At 46.2% G+C, this 16539-nt stretch overlaps 1 protein-coding gene across 1 annotated transcript in view; it reads left to right on the top strand.

The window, feature by feature from the left end:
• Nucleotides 1-3625: 3625 nt before the first annotated feature.
• Nucleotides 3626-16539, top strand: part of LOC8052045 (soluble guanylate cyclase 88E) — a 150364-nt gene continuing 137450 nt past the window's right edge. The window contains exon 1 of the mRNA XM_029995441.4: nucleotides 3626-3700. The gene's annotated coding sequence lies outside the window, so the exon portion shown is untranslated. The remainder of the gene's footprint in view (nucleotides 3701-16539) is intronic.

The following is a 16539-nucleotide window of genomic DNA, read 5'->3' as shown; positions in this document are numbered from 1 at the left end:
ACCTTCTAAAAAGTAAACGCGTGACCGATTCTCAATGGTCAACGAGTTCGGTATTTGGTCTTGTAGCATGTGTGATCTTTTCCACGTCATTTGTTTAATTATAAAAATTATCTTTAAATTTAGATATATAAAACGAACAATAAATGGATTGTTTTTTGGGTTTCATGAAGTCTACAAAATACACGAGCATAATTTTAATTTGATTTGGGAGGACTTCACAGAGGCAATGTCAGCGGGACAAGCTCAGCGGCATGCACACGAAAATAGCCGTGTATCGAAAAGCCCGGTACCGAAACGACCACGTACCGAAACAATCGGGCACCGGTATCTCCGCACCGAAACGTCCGGTTCCCCATTCCATCGAACGCATTTTCCACCGCCGTAACTGTCAGTAATCCTACTACTCGAAAAAAAAAATATTCTAAGTTCTCTGCTAGGTTCATTCCCTATCCGTTGGATATTCAGACTCGTTGGACATTCAGGCTCGTTGGACATTCCGTCTCGATTGGACCTTTCGTCTCGGTTGGACATTCAGACTCGATGGACATTCCGTCTCGGTTGGACCTTTCGTCTCGTTGGATATTCCGTCTCGGCTGTCACGTGACCGATTGGACATTCAGTCTCGTTGGACATTCAGGCCATAAGCGTAACTTCTCGGCAGGGGACTACGTCGGAATGTACCACCGCCTCTCGGCTGTTGACTGGACATATGTTTTTGACGGCGACGAGCGACGGAGATTTCTCTCGGTTGCTCGTCGCGTCGTTCGGTTTTTAGATTTCTGGAAATCGTCGCTTTATAGCCTTGGTAGCTTGCTCCCGTCGCTTTCATGCGGTTTGCCTCGTCGCGCGAGTGACCGAGCGACAGCGAAGCGGGTCGTCGTCGCTTGTCTCATCGCCGTCGCTCGTCTCGTCTCGTAGCTCGCTAAATTGCTTACATGCGGTTCAGCCTTTACACGCGGTACTCGGCGACAACAAAGAAATTAAAACGGCCCGCCCCCGAGATAGATTGTTTTCTCTATTCTGTTCAACGAAGCTGCTTCGACGATGTGAAATTAGCACACACTACCAACTGACGACCGCATAGACAAGCCAATCAAACGTCAAATCGCGACCTCGAAGATGACGGATCGACGGTGGCGTTCCCGGGCAAAATCGAACCTGCAAACTCAGTGAATACCACCTATTGGTAGGGAGTGGATGCGTATGTAAACTACTGACGACTGAAGCGTACAGTGAGTAGTTGTCTGTTCCATAGATAAACGAACAGAAATAAAATTTTTTCAAATTCACACAATTGTTCCGCATTTACTCAGGAATTGTCGGGTCACACCAGCCGCCACCCCCATGCATTTATAGGCGCGTTAGATGTAGATTTTATTTTTAAAAAATATATCCATATTTTTTTTTATTAGTGGGAAATTACGCTTGTGAAAGCTCTTGATGCCTCGCACTCACAGCTCCCAAAGCTCCTTTTAAAAAAAATTAAATATTGACTCTGCGCATAGTCAGTGGCGCTGGCGGGCGGTCATGTGTTTGCAATGGGCGGGTCTCCGTATGTAGCTCATCTATGGATCGAAACGGGCAGGAATGAGGAGTGAACTAGAAATTCCTGGGTTCTGAAGCGCGGTTTTTATAGACGTCCCCCAATTGCGATCCACTAGAACACCCGTACATTGCATCCCTATTATATATTTCAAATTGGCTGACCTATGTCATCGGAATATTCCAAACATTTGAACTGTTAATATCAAAGGAGTGTTTGGCGTCGTACAATCGACACCTTTAACCGATTGGTACATAGCTGCGCATCGGCACTCAGCTAACTAACCATCAAGCCTTCCTATAGATGAAATTATAATATTTGTGTCTGCTCTGTTTCTTTGTCGGTCCGTCAAAGTCGGCTTTTGTGGCACGACGTTTTAGTATGATATAACTACGGCAATGCCTGCGGGAACGCGGACTAAATATACACCCAAGTCTGTACATTTAGAAGGGCAAATTATTCTAGCACGTGACAGGCGAGACGAAATGTCCAACGTGCCTGAATGTCCAACGAGACGAAAGATCCAACCGAGACGGAATGTCCAACGTGCCTGAATGTCCAACGAGACGAAAGATCCAACCGAGACGGAATGTCCAACGAGCCTGAATATCCAACGAGACGAAAGAACCAACCGAGACGGAATGTCCAACGTGCCTGAATGTCCAACGAGACGAAAGATCCAACCGAGACGGAATGTCCAACGAGCCTGAATGTCCAACGAGACGGAAGATCCAATCGAAACGGAATGTCCAACGAGCCTGAATGTCCAACGTGCCTGAATATCCATTATTGGATCTTTCGTCTCGTTGGACATTCAGGCTCGTTGGACATTCCGTCTCGTAATCGTGCTATAGGGCTTTCCATCAATTGATATTAAACCTGTTCGTGCTTGAGCAGGACTGAGAAGTGCTGAATGTTCTGACTCTGTGAAATTTATTGTTTTTACAATATGCGTGCGTTGCAGATGTCTCGCTGCTTCGCATTTACTTTGCACGCTTCAACTTCCCTTTGAACACATGATTCTCATCAGCCGAATTCCTATCTTTGTTACCCTTCTGCATTTGTTCGGTCTTCTATAAAATTGTTTTTATTACTTTGTAGTTTGAAGTGTGCCAGCACCAAAATCGCGAGGCTATTCCTTGACTCTGTAATAAACATTGATTATTATTATTATTATTATTATTATTATTATTGTTGTTGTTGTTGTTGTTAATGGCAATAAATGTCGTTCGCGAGATTTTCTGCCAGCTTAGCATTTCTTGGGTTCAGCCCGACCAAGCGCCTTGGAATATTTTGCGAGTGCCCATTTCGCACTACGATAGTTTCGCGAATTTTTCAACTCACACAACGGGTGGCTGTAAGAATCATTGGCAGCGTATTAACTTGAGGCACGTTTTAGCCTTCTCCATCCATTGAAATGCTTTGGAGAACCTGAAAAAATATTCACCCAATAATATCGTTTTCGTCGCAAAAGTGATGCACTTCCAACGAAGCTTAATATCTGTTTATAAAAAGAATAATAATAAAAAACAAAGTCTCTCACGCATACTTATGTATGCACGGTACTAGATTTATATCGTCTGCCATTCATCTTGGAATGACCGCGTAATTAAATCCGGATTACTAGTCACCAGACTGCGTACAGAGACAATATCAACCTCCAAAATGAATGACAACTTAAAGTGATTGCTTGTGTACATTGTGTCGTCATAAAAAAAATAAATGTTTTTTTAAACATTTTTGTTAGGATGGATGTTTTGTTGACAATATCAGCTCCAGGATTACGTGTACTGCGCACTATTTCTGCTTTCGCTCGTCTAAAACGTCTGTTAGTGCTTGTCGCCGAGTTACAAACCAATCGAAGGAACAAAAGAGACCGGAAGTGATATATCGAAATTGGCGCGGGGGAGGAAACGCGAGCGACGACGCGAGCTCGTTGTTTTTGCCCGTTTTTTTTTTTCTCTCGCTCGATCTGGATTGGGCAAGACGGGATCACGTGATTCCCAAGCCGACGGAAATGTTCGTCTCAGCCGCCAGTGGAGGAAGTGGCGCCACTCGTGGCCCGTCACTCGCGCTCAAGTCTCCTGCTCTGGTTGACGGCTTGGGGAGAGACTCCCTCGAGCTCTTTTGCGTCGTCGCACGAGGAGCGAGTACTCGGTGAGTGCGGTCCCAAGACCATGGAATGCCGCTTCCCCGCTATTGAGCTAGGAACGAGATCGAGCGACTGATAACCACTCAGCGGAAGAAAACGAAAAATGAGCTACCGCGAGACTTGTGCTATTCGATGAGCAGACGCGTAAGCGTCCTTCAGGCGCCGATCCATCTCTGAAACCTTCTAGATTTCAGATGTCCTGTTTGTGGGTATCATTTCTACCTATTAGAATCTCGTGCAAAGTTTGTTATTTTGCTCACTTATCTGCCATTCTCATCATAAAACGGATGCAACAAACTATCTTTGCTGTCGCTATTGTCCGCTATTTTGAATCGGCCGCTGATCGGGCGTTCAGGTTGGAAATAACGCGGAAACAAATGTAAATAAAGTGGGAGTTAAGCCTGTTTGTACTTACCCTCTAGCAATATCGTAACGTAGTATGTCACACGACGTATTCCTTCTAAATTTACTGACTCCATTTACTCCATATTTTGTATAGTCTCTATTTTGTTTCGCTTTAAATACTCGGTGTAAGTCTTAAAACTTAAACTGAGACAGTTGAGTTCTATGAGTGGTTTGAGAGAACTAAACTGTTGAATCTGGAATGCGTACGGCGATATGTAATTTTTGTGGAGTAACTCTTTTAGAGCTAGGTAACCCTATACTTTTAAAGGTACACGCACGTAACACGCGCTGCAGTATTTCGTTCTTTGGAGATTTTATTCGTAACGTAAGCAAGCACCAGAGATGTCCGCATGAAAGAAGACTCGTGTTTCCGAATTAACTGCCGAGTTGATGTTTCGTAGACTAGGGTTGCCTGACCGGTTGTAGAAGTCGGATCGACTCAAAGAAACGTCCAGTCGAAATTGCTGGACTCTGAATGACTTCACGTGTCGATTACATTCGTCAACAGGGTGCCGAGACAATGACTAAAAGAATACTGGACGAAATTCTTTCATTCGGACATTCGCTAAACCAGCCAAGCACCAAACAGCATGTCGCCAGTGCAGTTCCACGCGCTGCAAGGTGTTAGCGTCGAAAGCAAAACCCTAAAGAAAACGGTACATCGTGGGTGTACAGTACCCTTTCTATTAGATTACTTTAGGTTAACGTTTAATTTTGATTATTTACGGGGAACATTTCATTGCAAACTTAGAAACAGCGCGAAAAAAAAAAAAAAAAAAACGAGTGACAAGAAAGAGAAGTGAACGAACACGACGGCGTTGAGGCGGGCACGTGCAGCCCGTGTACCTATATCTTCCCAGAATTGTCGCCGCCCTTCGGGTAATTTGCGGTATAGCCTTTGGAACATTTCATTATTTTTATGATCGGCATAGTTAGCCGAGCGAAGTAGAGCGCGCACGTGTTGCTTTCTTCCTAACTCGGGATACAGGCTTCGTGATGAACAGTTAGTGGTTCTCAAACGCGAGGGTAACCCCGAGGCGCGTTGGATGTCCTGGTCTTGTAATCTCGTTAAGTCGGAGGGACGCAATAATTGGACGCTGCGTACGTTCTAAATAACAATTATGCGACGTTGGAAAGATGTTTACGGTAAAATGAAGGCTTTGTTTTTCGCTTAAATAGTTTGCTCGGTCTCGACTCGGGACATGGAGGCTACAGCGCGCCTTTCTGAAATTGCCTTAATCACCGCACGTCTCCAACTAATGTGTCTCCTAATTTATTCGCGCGAGTTTTTCAATTACGAAAATCGCATACGATACCGTTAGTTTTTGAGCGAAAAATTTGACGCGCGATAATTTCTTTTTCGGGTGAGCACTTTAACGCCTAAAACTGCGGAAAAGAAACTACGGGTCGTCCTTTGAAAGAGAGCCGTTTTATAGAACAGCGTTTGCTCCCATAAGTATATGGGGGTTGCGACTATGGCAACCAGCTGACACTTGACGCACACAGCGACAGAGGTCTGCCAGTGGGAACCGCCCCGGAGCGTCCTTGGGCGAAAATTCCTCACGCGCAGCCAAAGCACGCGCCGAAAAGCAACGAGCGTCTGCTGGAGCAGTCCTGTCTTAGTACACAGTACAGCAATAGCGATAGCCGCGACAGTTCACGGCCAAGTCAGTGGGCAGATAGAGTTATTATGGTGTACGCTAGAGGTTCAACTAGCAAAAGCGCGTGTGTGTATGAAGGCACTCTAGCGGCAAACGGAAGCGGATAGCAAAAAGTTATTCATAGCTTTTTTCGGCGAAGAGACAAAATGCAGGCGCGTTTTCCCATAAGAATCTACGGGAGCACCGGAAAAGTAGACTGGTTGCTGTCCGCTTCAATTTGCCTTCCGGAAGTCGCATAGGCACTAGCGCCAGTTGAACCTCTAGCGTACATTATGGCAACTCTATGGTTGGACATGGGTGTCGCGCTCAGGCACCTAGCTGTCTTGACGTCTCTCGATGACGTCATTGTTGGAGGATTCCCGGCCCGCCCCCAGGCGGCAATCACGCCTAACTCGGTGAGAGTCGTCGTCGAGCGGCAGACGTCTTGGCGTCACCTTGCGCCTTGTAAACGTTGCGAGACCTATGGTAGTAGCCTGAATCGCGGATCGACGCTGGTCTCGCTGGGGTCGAGTGGCACCACCGGTAGCCATCCCCCTCGCCACCTTGCATGGATTTCTACGGAAAGAGAAAAAGGGCCCTTCCCTCGCTTCTTAGTTGTCGGCACCTTCTGGCTGCTTTTCTGGAAGCCCGTCAAATAGCTCGTGCTCAAACATTAAAACTGACAGCATTCGCGGTTCTTATAAAGAAATCGTTGGGTGTCGAGAGTGACTCCGCTCGGCGAAAAACGTAGTGCAGCTCAATGAGACGAGAGTTTCCTACAGTTACGGGGGGGGGGGGGGGGGGGGGGGCGGTTTGATGAAGTTGGATTTAGCAGACGACAAGCGCGAAGGCTTTGCTACGCGGACTTTGCTCACTCCGGGAAAACCGCTCTCAACATGAAACTTTTTTCAACTTGTGGGCTTCCTCGAGGACGGTCTTAATGACGACAAGTTCCTTCGTTTGGTCCACAACGAGATAGAGCGTGCCATCTCAGCCGCGGGTGCTCTGGCACGTTTGATATCTTAATGGGTGTTCGAACGCGAGATAAGTACCGATTCGAGCTCCCAACAGCCGATATAATGATCGCGGCACATCGTAAAACACTGGCCTTCGAGCACCGCGTAGGAGATTCAATATTCCTCCTTTTGGGCGTTTCTTCCAAAGGCTCGCGCGCCCGATGTCAATCAATGGTGGTGCCACCGACGGGCTCCGAGCCTAGTACGATGGAGGTGAGTGCGAGGGACTCGCTGGCGCCATCGAAATTGGCGCTGCCTGGATCGACTTCCAATGCCAACTGGGGCCTCGTCTTTTAGCTGCATAGAGGTGGCCTTATGCGACGATGCAGGCATTGGTACGTCCGAACCATTTCCATGGAGCGGCGTCTTACACCTACCCGAAGCTTTTCATTGCTACGACTGAGTACGATTACACTTGGAATTACTCGAGAATGATACATACTGTCCTCTCGCCACGTCGCAGCAACCGTGGCCATTGAGAGGTTTTTTTTTTCAAATGTCAATGAAGCAGATTCTCGAAGCTGTGGCGTAGCTCCTTGTTCACGCTTTTCACGCGGCGGACTCTCCCCGTTTCGACGAGCATCGCACCGGCGTGCGGTCGTGCATCGCTACTGCCTGGTGCACCTTAAAGGTCTACAGCTGGGACACCATATTTGGGCGGTCTAGCTTCCGGCTGTAGAAACGCACACGCCACGCAGTTCCAATTACCCAGGATCCAATCATGAGAACAGCGCGGCGGCGGGCGATGTTTTTGAAGCATTTGGCAATATCGACTACGGACGCCCTATACTCTACCTCGAAAAATACAACAACTACAACGAACTTCATCTGCCGTGGTGGAAAGAGCCGATAACAACTATCGCTGCAGAGAGAAAAAAAAAGAAAGAAAAGCAACTAGCGCCAGCTGGAGCCGTTCGAAAGAAACGCCGTTCTCACTTGTGCCGGCGGGTGCGCCCGGCCATCCGAGCGGACGAGCTCGGAGGCCGATGGGCCAAACTCGGCAGAATTCGTAGCGAGTCCACTCCCAGTTACGGAGCGCCGAGGACGCTCCACGTAGAGCGAACAGGGCCTCGAATTCCTCAGAATCCAGGAGCAAAGCATGCCACAAGGGGAGCGAAGTACGCGAGGGCCCAACTGCCGTCGCCGGGACACGAGCAGAAATACATTCGGAATGGTCGTTTTTTCCCTCGAACGCCCCTAAATGGCGACGACTGGAGATATATAGAAGAAACACGGTATTGCAAAAGATTTCTCGAATCGGCAAAAAATATTTTTTTTTGTCGGCGAACAAATATTGTTGTTTGTCGCGTTAGTGGGGACCGGGTCATAACTGGGTGTTATGTCAAAAAAAGCACAATGTAAAACAAAAAAAAAAAAAAAAAAAAAACAACATATGTGAAACTTTTGCGTGTGCTTAGCCCCGCCGTGCTTTTATTTGCCTCGAGATTCGATTGCCCCGATTGCTGTGGCGAAAAACAGAACTAGGCTCTGCATTTAGCGGAGGAGGCACAGTGCTGCACTGGCGCAGTGGAAGGCGCCGCTGGCTCGCCTGCTGCGAGAGGCTTTGAAAGCTCAGAGACAGACCCTCGCCTGTCGCTGTTCGAGTGCCGGACAACCACTACGCTTCCCAGTGGCGTGCACGGTGAAACGAAAGCCCGAACATTCTTGAATCTTTCATTAGACTAAAATTACGCCGAGTTAGCGCAGTCTGAGGCAAGAGTTTGTCTGGCCTCGTCAAGAACAATCCGGCGAACACGTTCCAAATTTATTCGAATCGAAGGCACGGAACGCTAGGATCCCGAGCCCCCCCCCCCTCCCTATTAGCGTTGAAATCTTCTACCCTGCGAGTTATCACGAGAGACCACCGTTTTTTTAGACCCTGCGCGCGCAACCTTCGACGAGTTTTACGGTAAGGTACGACGCGCGGAGTGACCGTACCTGGTCTCATGTTCAGGTAGTGCTGGAACTGGTGCTACCACCACGCTGCCCGACTCGTCTCGAACGCTTTGGCTGCCGAGACTTGTCCGAGGCAAGCAACCCAGGCGCGTAGCCTTTGCTCCCCGAGTACTTGCGAGACTGCGAGGGGAGCAGCCTAACGCAGTCTGTCTTGTTCATCGATCCCAAGCAAGAGAGGGGTTTTAAAAAGAGTAGGCAGTAAAGAATTTCACGATTTAAATATTGAAGTCGATAAAAATATACGCGAGCGTGGCCCGTTTTATGCAAGTTCAAAGAATACCGTAAGTATAGATGAAAACACTTGTTTGACGAATGCATCGCGTATTTAAATTTCACGGAAAGGTGATCGCATCAAGAAACACGAAAGTGCGCTTGAGATCCCAGAGAAAAAGTTAAGGCTGTTTCTGTCGAGGCACGCATACGAGAAAATCCTGGAACGATATACTGATTTCACGCACGTCTTGTTTTCCAGCAGGAGCGTGTACAGCTTAATTGGCCTCGAGTCCCGAGAAAAAGTAAAGACCGAACAGAGAATATGTTTGCTCGCTGCTTGTCTAGATTCTCGATCTTCGCTTTTTTTTTTTTATAACGTTTAAGTGATTTTACTACTTTTAAATTAAATCGAAATGCAACTATAATATCTAACTGCCAACCGAACAAGAAACCCAGCGAAGACGATTTTGTTTTTCGGTTACTTTATTTTGACCTATTGCCGTTAATATTTCGAGAAGCAATTATTGGAAACACTAGAAAGGGTGACGCACATCTATAAGATGTTTGAGAAACCATGAAGCGGCGAGAATCGTCCAGGTTGGGTTTGAACAATCAGCGGAAGCTCCTGCCGCAATGGCTTCACCACTCGTACACTCTGCTTGTGGCGAAGCACCCAGAAGAAGCACTGGTTCCATTTCCTTACCCTCGTTTTTCTTCGGGTTCACTTCGATGGTACACTTCGTTTTATCATAAAAGCGCGATCTAAATAGGAGATGCTAAAGCCATACTTTAAATCTGACTTCAATGCGCTGGCGCACTCGAAGCACCGATCGTTGATCTATCCACGAATGCCTATCTGCCTATCCACAAATGCTGTAAATAGTGCAAATATTAGTGTTTTTCCTCGATAACATTTCTAATAATTGAGGGTGCTTGTACATTGCACGTGCCTACCGACCAGATTTGGCTTCACGACTAAAAGCATGCTCGTCAAAAAAAACAACAACAACAACAACAAAAAAACTAGAAGGATTTTTGCGTTTGCCGAGAAGGCTTTGCTAGCGCTTCTAGTGAAACCGAGTATAAATTCTGAACCTGGCAGAAAATTAAGAGGAACGCAGGTTAGGTAAATTGCCCTCGAGAGCTCATCGCAGAAAATTAACAAATAAAATTCTTTCATGGTAGGTTCGATTTTGATGCGTAATAATGTGGGTGTTTATTTTCGGGTTGCGCCACTCTTCTTAGTGCCCGATTCCCGTGGCATGCGATCGTACGACAAACAGGGTAAAAAAACCGGCGCCAGTTCAAGCTGCCTGCTCGCTGTGGGCGCTACTCCTCGGATGACTCCCAAGAGTCAGGAAACGTCCCAAAAAAAATGACCTCGTGTTGCCACCAGAGGAAATTACTGTTCTAAAGTGACAGGGATGCGTAAATGATCGATGGATAATGTAAATCATTGAAATAAGGGGAAGGTAATTTAACAGTTTAATTAATTGTTTTATGACGGTCATTAAAATAAACCCCCTAAATTTTCTTTTCAGCTTTCGAGCCTTCGGGTAATCGGGAAAATAGTACTTGAAGACTTTGTTTTCGAGGAAAGAGACAGGTGAAATATCTAATCTGAACCTAGAAAAAGTGGAAAAAATCAAAAATAAATATGAGTCAATAAAACATATTTGCGCTGCTTTCATGATAATTGTTTTTTTTTTTTTAAATCTCATTCGGAGGGAGAAATGCACAGCCAAGACAAATCGTCCTAATGTAAAAAGGGGCAGGTATTATGGCAACGTTTGGTGATTTCGAAGTAACGACTTTGTGTCCTAAATGTAAGACAGTTATAATGGCATTACTTTTAGAATGCGTTAATTTGCAACGGAATTAACTCGTCGTTTAAGGAGTTTTAAAATGGCACAGACTGATGTAATTTGATCACTATGTAAAAGTAATTTGTCCACCTTTGGTCATCGCCATAAGACAGACGCTTGCTCAGTGAAGCACGAACTAATTGAGTCTGGTGAACCGGAAAGGCGCCTCCTGTAAGTCTCTAAAGGCCAGCGGACGTTTCGTTAGCAACTTCGCAAAACGTAGGTTGCCACTCGAGAGCGCTGAAAAAGTTCTCTTTCAAGTGGTTTTGTTTATGTGTATTTTGCAGCTTTTTGACTAAATTTCATAATTACCTTAACTTGGATTTTAAAGAAGGGACGCGGCGACAATTATAATATGGTTTTGTTTTCATTCGCTAGAATGTTGCCGCTTGCATGGGCGAACGCTGGCTCCGTACTTTTGCAAGATTCGCGTTTACTCTTGCCCCAAATTATTCGAAGTTCGATTTCAATGTTCGAGATATCGAGTGTAATTGATAAGGAGGCCAGCACGGCCTTGCCGAGCTAGTCTCGTCCTATCTCTCGACCATTCTAGGCCGAATATTTTAGATAACGAGTGCAATAGATACAGAGCCTGTCATGACCTTGCCTACTCTCTCTCTCCCAACGACGACGACTCCCGCACCCTGGCGCTAACCAGCTGTTACGCCGACGCCTCGGCGCTCGCTGCTGCCGTCTTCGACGCTTGCTGCTGCTTTCTCGACGCTCGTTCTTTCTTTTGCTTCGGACATAAGTTCGTCGATTAAACCTTTATTTTGAGTTTTACGCTGGTCCAGCCTTTTTCATCCACGACAATATTTGGCCCCATCGTTTAGCGTGTTGGCTACCTTTACAGCGTGAACGTTGAGATGAATCAGGTATTTTAGAGTCTGATTGTGGAAAAAAAAAAAAAGAAATAGGCAAAAAAAAAAAAAAGGTTGCGAGTGGGTTGTTGATGTAGATCGTTTTTTGCATTTTTATTATTATCGGGAAATTTATCTCGCGACCTTGAACTTATCGAATCACAATCTGCGCTTTCGCTCGTGTATGTTGGGCTGGTGCGCCCGAGCGGAACATTGCGCAGTTCCTAACCACTTTTCTTTTAAAGTTCTATTTGTTTTTTGAACATGCAGAACACGAATTCTCGCTCTAAAATACACCGGCGCCGGCTCTCTCCCCCAAACAAAAATCGGTGTCTACCATCTGAAGTCCGCAAATCCCTCGAGTTTCTAAATGACACTTCCTATTTCTGCTGTATTTCTTCGAGTTAGCTTTAGACGACAAGATGGGTTCGTGATCGTGGCGCGTAAAGCGTCGCTTTCACCCAGTGTCCTGGTAGAAAACTAAAACAAAAAGAAAGCAAAATAAAAACTGACGTGGGAAGTAAAGAGATCGGAGTAGACCTCCGCTGTCTGCCATCTTGCTCCTGGTTGACTGGTTTTAGGGCCAGTTGCGAGAGCCCTACGAATTGCCTCCTCAAAGGCCGAACGGAACGCCGATCCTCCCGATAGCCCACTCGATGCCTTGGGAAGCTCCTTCTTCGAACTTGGTCTTCGTCCTTGAAATGTTTACGGCCTAGTCAGGGACACTCGACGAACACGCGGCGAACGCTGATCTCAAACAAATTCAATACAGACTGCAAGGAGCGAAAGTGTGCAGGCGACCAGGTTAGGAACCTTCAGACAAGCAGAAATCAAATAACTGGTCCGTTCTTTTATTTCTTCCTGTCGGAGGGATTGTGAAAAATGCGAATTGTCGATGTTTTCGTTATTAAGGCGAATAACAATTGTCACGAGAGTTAATTGATGACGCGATGAAAACGGAAACAAACTAAACGTTTAATGAGGCCAACTTGTGCCCAAAACAAGAAGGAAACAGAAGATAAGAACAGAGTGTCGCGGGCGTCGATGGCGGCGTAGCAGCAGGATTGAGCGCTGGGGCGAGACTGACCGCAGATCGCCACGTGGAGCCCCTTATTGTACACGCCTCGGCTTCTGAACCAATTGGCGTAGAAGGTTCGGCGCGTAGAACATTCGGACCTCGAACCAGCAACAGGGTTCTCGAATTTACCGGAACACTTAACTGAAATAATCAAAAGACGCGGTACTCCCAGGATTTGAACCCTGGGCATCCGCATGGGAATCAAGGGCGGTAACCACTCGGTCGCGCACACACTCGCTCGCCGGAGCACAGTCGACCTTCAGAAAACACGTCGGCGTCATGAAAGCTACCAAAACGAAAGGCAACAATGAAACGGCGCCAAAAGTGCGTCGTCAGAGAGCGCGCTGTCTTCGGAGCAACGAGGTAGAGGGGCTTAGAGCGACAAACTGGCAGCGGAAAGTGACCCCCAATTGGCCGCCGCCATGTGGCACATTTTTGACCACTAGACACGTGACCTTAGAGTTTTACGTCTAGATTTTAACGAAGTACCGAGCACAAATAATTGCTCATTGATCTTTAATAACAGTACCGACGAGGTAGGCTATGCTTCGTTTGTTTTAAGTCCAAAATGTGCTTGTACGACGAAAAAACTCTGGCAGCTTCGCAATAGCTCCGCTATATGCCGTCAGCCGCGGTGCTGTATTCCGGGTTTTTTTTCATCGGAGCTAGACACTGGGGCTAACAGTATTCAAAAAATAGTTTATCATGATTTTGTATAGCGATCGCAATACATATCTCGGCTCAGTTTTGCGTAAAAGCCTCGGGATTTGGTACGGCCACGTGTCTGGTGGTCAAAATTGTACAACATGGGGGCACCCAGGTGGGGGTCACTTTTTCCTGGTGAACGGGATGCCAGTTTACCGGAGGTTGGCTATCACCGGGGCCGCAGCCGACTCCGCGATTCGAGTGGGCCAATGAAACGGCGCTAAAAGTGCGTCGTCAGAGAGCGCGCTGTCTTCGGAGGTTTGCTATCGCGTTTAGGTAACCACTCAGGCCAATAAGAGGCAATGGGATTAAGAAGTATGATAAAGTGAATTAACAGGAATCAAAGTGAATGAAGTAAATCATGTGTCTTTCTTTATTGCATGGGCGCTTCGGCTTTCGTCTTCAATCGTGTTAGGAATAACATAAAAGACCCTGTGAATTTTGTTTTATGGAGCGTCACTAGGCTGGCCGTCGAAAAACGCACGTTTAGGATGAAGTGGTAGTTAAAGAAATTGCCCAGATCTCGAATATAATAGAAATATGAACTTATTTTTTTTTATGTCGGCAGGTAGAGCTTGTCGCGAAGTGAAACCGGACAAGGTTCGGGAATCACGAGACTAAGTTCGACTTAACATTCCGGAAGGAAATGGCGCTCGAACATCGGAATTCATGACCATTCCAACAGGATTACTTCGACGAAATCGGTTTGCGAGATGAGCATTTCGTTGAAGGTATACTCATCATCCCATCTTCTTCGTATTACATTTGTTATTTATGACCCTCGGAGGTGTCGAAAAATTGTAATTTCAATTTCTTCGTTACTTGTCCCACAAGCACTGCACGAGTATTTAGTTACAAAGGCGCTTATGCTCTGAGATTAAGTTGTAATTCGATTAGTTGTATTTATAAATTCCGTATAAATGTTTTCGAAAAAGCAACATTGTATTACGCATAAATGACTTTTAGATTCTATGGGACGCGAACTTTTCTTCGGTAGTTTGTGAACGCATTCGACAGGACGACATCAATTCCCCATCTGAGTTTCAAGTAATCCTGATTATTGATCTTTGAGGGACTGCCATGGCTTCAAGATCTCGCCCGAACGTCGATGGGCACCCGAAGGTGGAAGCTGCTCACGATCGACATCGCAGAAGTCCGATCTGCGCGAGAAAACGGACATTTCTACGCGTACGATGAAATCGTATTTCCGACATGAATATCGGATTCTCCCCCCACTGAACTGACAACCTCCTAAATATGAAAGAAAAAAAAAAAGACAAAACTAAAACTGCCACAGTGGCGTTCTAAATGGTACCCCAATCCGCGAGACAAAAATGGTACCCCCCCCGCGACCCCGTGTTCCTTCATTTTGTTTTTCGGAACCTTGAACTGGGAGTGTTCCGCTCAAATCATGCCTGATCCTCGTCTTATTGTTTTTTTCTTCTTACGTGTGGTCGGTCGTCCCGATTCCAATGTAGCATTGTGAAGAGTATAAACGCGCAGTCGAAGCCGGTCTCCATTCGGAGTCATCTCGGGCTTTGATTCACGAGGGTTTTACGAGCGGACGCCGCTCCCTCGTAAAACAAACGGAACTCGGTCCGGGGGGCGCGCAGCTACGAGGTCGCGTTGCGGCCACGACGTGATGAAATCACAGGGGGACATCTTTTCGTTTTTGTTTCTTGAGTGAAGCCGATATAGATTTTACTCGCTCTTTAAATTATGATGCGTCACACTTGGGACATCGATGGTTGAAACACTTTCGCCTCGCTCTGAGCAGTTCCCTGCAAAGACCTATTTTACACCTTTCTTTTAAAATTGCGCAAAAAAAAAATATTTTTGGGGGGGGGGGGGGGCGGAGAAAGGCCTTCCCCCTTTCCTCCCCCCCCCAAAAAAAAAAAAAAATCGCATTGGCTTGATTTTTTGTTTCCTCTGGTGTAGTTTTTTGTTTCCTCTGAGCAGTTCCCTGCAATGGGTGACCTGTTTCCGAACAGGTCACCCATTGCAGGTCACCCGTCACCGCACTCGAACTGCCACTTTTTTCAATTCCTTCTTCCCCCGTACTGCAACAGACTGGAACGGCCTTCCCGGCGAAGTTGCTACGATCACCTGCCCATTAAGGTTTGCTGAAGCTGTGTCAACCATCAATCCAACGTAACAACCTATTGTTAAAGTTATTGTTTTTTTTTTTATATATTCTCCCACCCCTTATGTAATACCCCTCCCGAAGGGGTCTTTAAGGAAATAAAGTGAAAGTGAAAAGTGAAAGTAGCAAAGTTTTGGTTGTGGTTACCTTAGATCAATCACGCTAATTGCAGTAATTCTCGCTCGTAAGTTGCGCAGTTCGAGCTTCAATATTTTCGTTGTTTTGCTTCGTTCTTTTTTTGATTTTATTATAAAAATTGGTAAAAGAAAACGTTCGATTACTTTATAATCGAACGTTCGGAGGAGCTCGATCTTTTCAGCAGAATTGACCAGTTTTGCGCGAAAATAATTATTATTTCCGAATAATTTGTGCCGCGTCGCGAGCAACTCGAAGGAAGATGCTTCTAAATCCGAGAGTGTGGCAAGGTGCAGTGACTATGCACAATTCTACGCAGTTGACGTTGCGCTCAACTTAACGGTAATTCACATATTGGCTTTAAGTGAATAGTTTGAGTTAAGTCCAGACGCAGCAGCGCACCAGCATAGTGTTCCTCATCGCTGAACAACAAACAGAAAAAGTGAATTTTGGGGCTGCTTGGTCGTTTCCACTAGATCGTAGCATCTACGGCTTCTGGACTTTGTTTCTACCGCTCTGCAAATCTATGCCGGTTGATTGAACCAAAACACACTCACTCTCTCTCTTTGTTTCTATATATCACGGGCACTTCCTGTCAACGTACGTGGTCTCTAAAGAGGAAATAATCGAACATGCGGATGAATAAACCGTACTTGATCGAATGAATCAAAGTTTTGCGAAAACCGCCGAAAGCCAAAATAAACGGCGGAGCCAGGATTTGAACTCTGGGCCTCTCAATGTCCGGCCGGGTGTGCTAACCACTGCCTCGCTTCACCTTGACTTTCTGGGGTTTTCTATCTTTCTTATTAATGCGCAATACGAAATGTA

Source organism: Ixodes scapularis, unplaced genomic scaffold (genome assembly GCF_016920785.2).
Source record: "Ixodes scapularis isolate PalLabHiFi unplaced genomic scaffold, ASM1692078v2 PGA_scaffold7__128_contigs__length_106722199, whole genome shotgun sequence".
Classification (NCBI taxonomy): Eukaryota; Metazoa; Arthropoda; class Arachnida; order Ixodida; family Ixodidae; genus Ixodes; species Ixodes scapularis.
The sequence above is the reverse complement of the archived record's forward strand: the minus strand, read 5'-3'. Positions and strand labels throughout refer to the sequence as shown.